Source organism: Miniopterus schreibersii (assembly GCF_964146895.1).
Source record: "Miniopterus schreibersii genome assembly, chromosome: 19".
Taxonomy (NCBI): Eukaryota; Metazoa; Chordata; class Mammalia; order Chiroptera; family Miniopteridae; genus Miniopterus; species Miniopterus schreibersii.
The window spans coordinates 281,739-287,447 of record NC_138119.1 but is presented as its reverse complement, the minus strand read 5'-3'; the positions used below and the strand labels follow the sequence as shown (position 1 = coordinate 287,447).

The following is a 5,709-nucleotide window of genomic DNA, read 5'->3' as shown; positions in this document are numbered from 1 at the left end:
TTTGATGACGGAGATCTTCATTAAACGAAGCCTGGGACAATAATAATAATAAAAGATTGCTGTATAATTTATTTTTATTTTTTTAAAGATACAAATTTTTATTTTTACATATCTTTATTGATTCCAGAGAGAGGAAGGGAGAAGGAGAAAGAGAGAGAGATAGAAACATCAATGATGGGAGAGTCACTGATCGTAGCCCGCAACCTGGGCACGTGCCCTGAGTGGGAATCGAACCCTGATCGCCTAGAATCCCGGGTCGATGCTCAACCGCTGAGCCAAGCCCAGCCAGGCTGCTGTATAATTTAAATGAAACCCATGTATATAACTTTCAAAGCTTCTTTTTCAGGAAACTAAGAGGCAAGTATCACTTCAAACTGGAGCACTGAGAATGTCCAGTATCATTTTCCTTTCTAGCAAAATGTGCTTTTAATAATTATGTTCAAGGCCAGGACAGCCAGCCTCTGTTTTGCCACATTCCAAGGATCTAATCTGAAACGAGATGCTTGCCAGTTCACTGTCTGTGTCTGTAGTTCAACACTGATAGGAGATTTCCTACCGTTTCTTTCATGGCCTGAGGACATGTGCTCTTGCACTCAGGTGGGGGTCAGGAAGCCTGTGTAGCCAGGCCACCCATGTTCGCAAAGCGCTTCTCTCGTTACAGTTGCTTTGCAGTTTCCACGTTTATGGGTGTAACGACAGCTAAGTGCTATGAACACTGCTGCCTTCAGCTGTGACTAAAAACATTCCAGTAAGTCTATTTTTGACTGTATAAGGGAATGTGTAGTAATTTCTTGGCATTTGAATTATGGAAGTGGGAATGGTAAACGGTGTGAAAGGCATAGTAATATGGCACCATGAAACAAGATAATAAAATGATTGGAGAATGTCCAAAACAAAACAAAACACTGAGTGAAGCACTTCACTGAGATTCATTCAATTTTTCCCACATGACAGATAAGGAGTGGAGCGTGCAGAAGGTGAATTAACTTTCCTAAGGTGACTCAGCTGGCTTGGAACTAAGACAAGCTAGTAAGCCAGGACAAGCAGAAGAGGGAAACTGAGACAGACACTTAAACAGCAGTTTGCAGCCATGTAGTAAATCCTGTCTTCCCTAAACCAGGGACACTTAAGAGGAAATACTTTGCACTTCTCCTCCCCAACCAGGGCTTCAATAGCTTAAATCACCCTAATCAGGGAGACAGCAGAAATCAAATTCATGCCATTTGCCAACCACACCCAAGGACAGATGAAGTCAAGAGAATAAATTTCATTTTGGTATCAGCATAAAGCTGCATGAAGTCAAGAACCCACACACTACCAGCTGGCCCTTGGCAGATCCACTCAGGGTGGGGTCCTCTGTCCAGTGACATTCTCTGGTGACCACAAAGGGACTTCAACACTCAAAGAACAACCATAGCTAACATTTATAGATAAGTTAAAATGTACTGGGTGCTGTGCTGAGTGCTTCTCTGATTTCACTCATTAATCTTCACAATACCCCTGTGAGGTGCCTCAGTGAAAATGTAGAAACTGAGACAGAGCCAAGTTAAGTGACATATATCATTCACACTGAAAGTAGTGCTGCTGGAAGATGTTCTGCCTCTGTCCCCTCCCTCTACCTCTAGTCTGTTCCTTTGCAGCCATTGTTCCTGCTGGGCAGGGTCCTGTGCAGTCCTGAGGTTCCCTTCTCAGGGCACCAAGGGTAAAGGTCACTGTAGGTGACTATGAAGGCCACACCCCTCTTGGTTCCCTCAAGGGTCCACTGTCAGAGCCATGGTCAAGTGCTTCACTGCCTGGCTGTGCAGGGTGACTTTGTCCAGGGATGGATTCACAGTGACCATGTCACACAGGGCTGAGAAGGGACTAGAGGCCAACCTCTTAACCAACATGTGACCTGCGATCACTGAGCACAACCAGCCCTTTAAACTCATACTTAAAAGACAAACATAAATTTGGGAAGAAGGGAGCTAGATGAACTTCAGTGGGATTTTTATCACACTGTAGAACCATGTTAAGAATTGTGCCTTGGGAAGATTCTTCTAGAAGAAGTGTATGCAATGGCCAGGTTGGGATCTGCAGGTCACAGGAAGGGAGCATTGTATGGGTATAGGGGTGCTGGGCCCAACCAGACCATCGAGTGGCAGTCAGGAAGCCTGTCTTCACTGTTATGGTCCTGAGGGCACTGCAGTGCCACCTCCCGAGGGAAAGGAAAGGCTTTGGACTCTCACTCAGTATCCTCAGATCTCTCACTCAAAAGTTTCTGAATGAGTCCCAGAGTCTCCATCACAGTTGCTGGCTCCATTCTCTAACCCCAGCCCTTCCCTGTGTCCTCCCATCTCTCCCCTGCTCCTTACAGCTCAGCAACTTGCAGGAGAGTCCTTGGCTTTGGGAAGAGGGTGCTTATGTCCCCCTCAACACCTGCCCATCCCAAACCCAACCACACACACACACCTGTACACATACAGGCCTCTGTCCTGGGAGTGAGCAGGGACGCCACAACACTCAGGGAATCGGAAGACCATATAAAAAAATTTATAAAAACTTACATTGCCTCTGAAATGAGACAAAAAAATAATAATTAAAAGGCCAGATAAGCTCCACAGGCTGTTCCCAGTTGTGCGTTTTTCATGCTTAAGCAGCTTCTTTGTATTCTACTGAGTGACCGGTGAGGAGGGGACTTGGCCCTGGGACCTGGAAAAAGAGATGCCTTCTGAATCTCACATTCAGTGCCTCTCAATCTCCCCTCCTCTCCCCTCCTCTCCCCCTCTCCTCTCTCTCTCTCTCTCTCTTTCTCTCTCTCTCTCTCTCTCTCTCACACACACACACACACACACACACACACACACACACACTCACACTCACCTGTAGGAGTTCATCCTAGAAAATCCTCAGCCAATGAGGAGCTGGGTGGTGGATAAATCCTTCTGTGTTCTTCCTTCTGAGACAATTCTGAGTCGGGTGTCTTCTAGTTCCACACAATCTCTCAACTAGTCCCCAGCCAGATTGAGCCCAGGTGCCCACCCTGTACCCAGGATCCATCACACTATTGGCTCCTCCCTGTCTCATTTCCTCATTTCCCCACAGTGTTTTCTGAGACCACATCTCAGATAAATTACTTGCCCGCATATCTGTCTCAGGGTCTGTTTTTGGTGGAACTCTAACTAGGACCAGGCCTGATCAAGGAACAAGAGTGACAGCTATGACAAGAGAAAACAAGGTGAATGAACTCATGGCCTGCTCCTGAAATTCCTAAACTCTTTATTCTGGTGTTTCCTAGAGCCTGTCCTCCAGAGGGTGAATGTAGCCCTGCTTGGAGGGCTCTGCCCACCAGGTGACAGGGAGAGGCTGCAGTGGGGTAGATTCTGGGGGAAAGAGACTGCTTCAGACTCCCTGGTCCCTCCCTGCTTTCTTCTGCTCCTCTCTTGTTCAATCCAACCTCACTTCATTGGCTTCCCTAAGTGCCCCATTTGCCCTTTTGTTTATTCTAGGAACTCTCGATTTCAACAGTACTTCCGGGAATATGACTCAGAATGTCTCCACTCACCCTGACCCCAGGGCACACTGCACCTCCACCACCCCTACTGGTCCTTCTGCACAGAATCCTGTCACCACCTTCTCCAGGCCTCCTCACTTCACTGCCCGCCCTTCAAGGATACAGGGCCTGTGGTGTACAGTGCCCATAAATTCAACACAGGCTTGGAAAGTAGGGGAATGATGTCAGTGTTACCACATCAACAGTGTGCAGCCCAGGAAAGAGCAGTGGACCATAGAGCTCAGTAGCAAGCCGCAGAATACAGTGCTATACATGACGCCTTCACCCAGTCCATTGTCTTAGCTTGGTTTGGCCATGTACAAAAAATACAAACCCAAGCCCCTGAGCCAGAGCCCTCTCCAGGGCATCCCCACAATTCATGGAAAGCCAGCATCTGGGAAGAGGGGGAGCCAACACTGCCATCTTAATGCCTGAGAGGGTGTTGTGGGTTGAGACAACCACATCTCCACCAAAATTCCTCCATTGGGTAGGTAGGCCCTTGGAGAAAATGGAGGAGAGGAAGGAAGCAGAACAGTAGATCCTACAGCATTTTCTTGACCATATTAAGGTGCCTGCACTTGGTGCTGGGATCAGTAAGGAGACATTTAGGGATTTTTAAGCAAAAAGTGACATGATCAGATTTGCATTTGGGAAGCCATTCTCCTAGCAGTCTGGTGGGTCAGTCTTTTGTTTGGTCTTAATCATAGACCCAGTTAAAAGTCCAACAACAAATTGTGGTAATGAAGAATTTTTGCCACAAATATATTACAGAACTGACGTCTTTACTTTATACAAATTTATAAGAAACAGCACTAGCATCTGTCTAGGAAACAAATGGGCAGTTGGTCTGAAGAGCTCACTTCCAGAACATATTCAGTGGATAATATGAAAAGTGACCACTCTCACTATCATATAAATGCCTAGCAAGATAGCAACTTGATCCAGTTCAGCAGTGTGGGCAGGGGTTAGGTGAGAAGGACATTCCTGTTGATAGTGAGATAGGTTCAGTGTTTCAGGAAGAAACTTTTGTCACATGCTCATTCCCTTTGACCCGATGACTGTATTTCTGGGAATTTATCAGAAAGTTATCAAAGATGCGGACAAAGACTATGTGTAAGGTGCACTATTTATAATAGGAAAAAAACAAAACCCAGCTGTCCCACAATCTTGTGAACTATAAAAACCTACAATATGATATCACATAACTGTTAACCATGCCTCAAACTATGCAAAATCCTTATCAGTTCTGGTTTTGTGTGTGTGTGTGTGTGTGTGTTTATGTACATGAGCATAAAATTAAAAACTGGGAGGAAATAAGCTAAAACGTGAGTAGAGGTTATCATTAGTTGGAAACATTATGGGAGACTTCTACTTTTTAAAAATATTTTTTCCTATATTTTTTATTTTTTCCATAACAATAAGAAGTTTATCCTCAAATAAGGAATTGCAGGCCTCATGAATTGCTCCCAGGGAGGCAATGTTGGGGCCCTGAAAACTGGGTCACACATACTTACTCACAGCCTACCTTTAATTCTCAACCCATAAAAATTAAAAAATTAAAAATACAATTTACCGTCTTCTGATCCCTACTGTATGCTCTGTGCTTTACATGCTTAATCCCGTTTAATTCTCCCAACACCTCTCTGAATAAGGTTATTGTTAACAATATTCCCATTTTAGAGATAAGAGAACGGAGGCCTCCTGTCCCGTCCTGGCCTTTTCTCGGCCCCCTTCCTTTTTCACTCTATCCCATTTATTTAGCCCAGTCATCAGCGCAGACCCTGTCCTCTGAGCAGCAGGCCGCACATCCACAGACCCTCCAGTTTTCCAGAGTAAATACACCAGGGCGGGGGGCAGGCCTTGGGAGAGCACTTCCCCCTTCCTGCTCCCGCGGCCTTTAACTTTGCCCGGGGCCCCTGCCAGCCTCCTCACTCGGGAGCAGTGGCTGCTCCGCGCCTTTTCCTCCAGGAGCCAGGTCAGTGTCTGCGATTCCTCTCCCTCTGGCCCCTTGCCCCCAAGTCCCAGGCCCTCTGCACTTGGAGCCCTTGGCTGTCCGCAGCTCCTGTCCCGTCGGGGGGCCTCCACCTCTGCCTCCACCACTTTATCATCATGGCCAAAAGCAGATACCAAATCACTATATTCGAAAGAAGAGGGTGTGTGTTTTTTTTGAGAACAGC

The 5,709-nt window shown here is 46.3% G+C and overlaps 1 protein-coding gene across 1 annotated transcript in view; it reads right to left on the bottom strand.

Annotated features, from left to right (window-relative positions):
* Positions 1 to 5,709, bottom strand: part of LOC308548950 (histone H2B type 1-C/E/F/G/I) — a 329,370-nt gene that overhangs the window by 171,666 nt on the left and 151,995 nt on the right. The window lies entirely within an intron of this gene.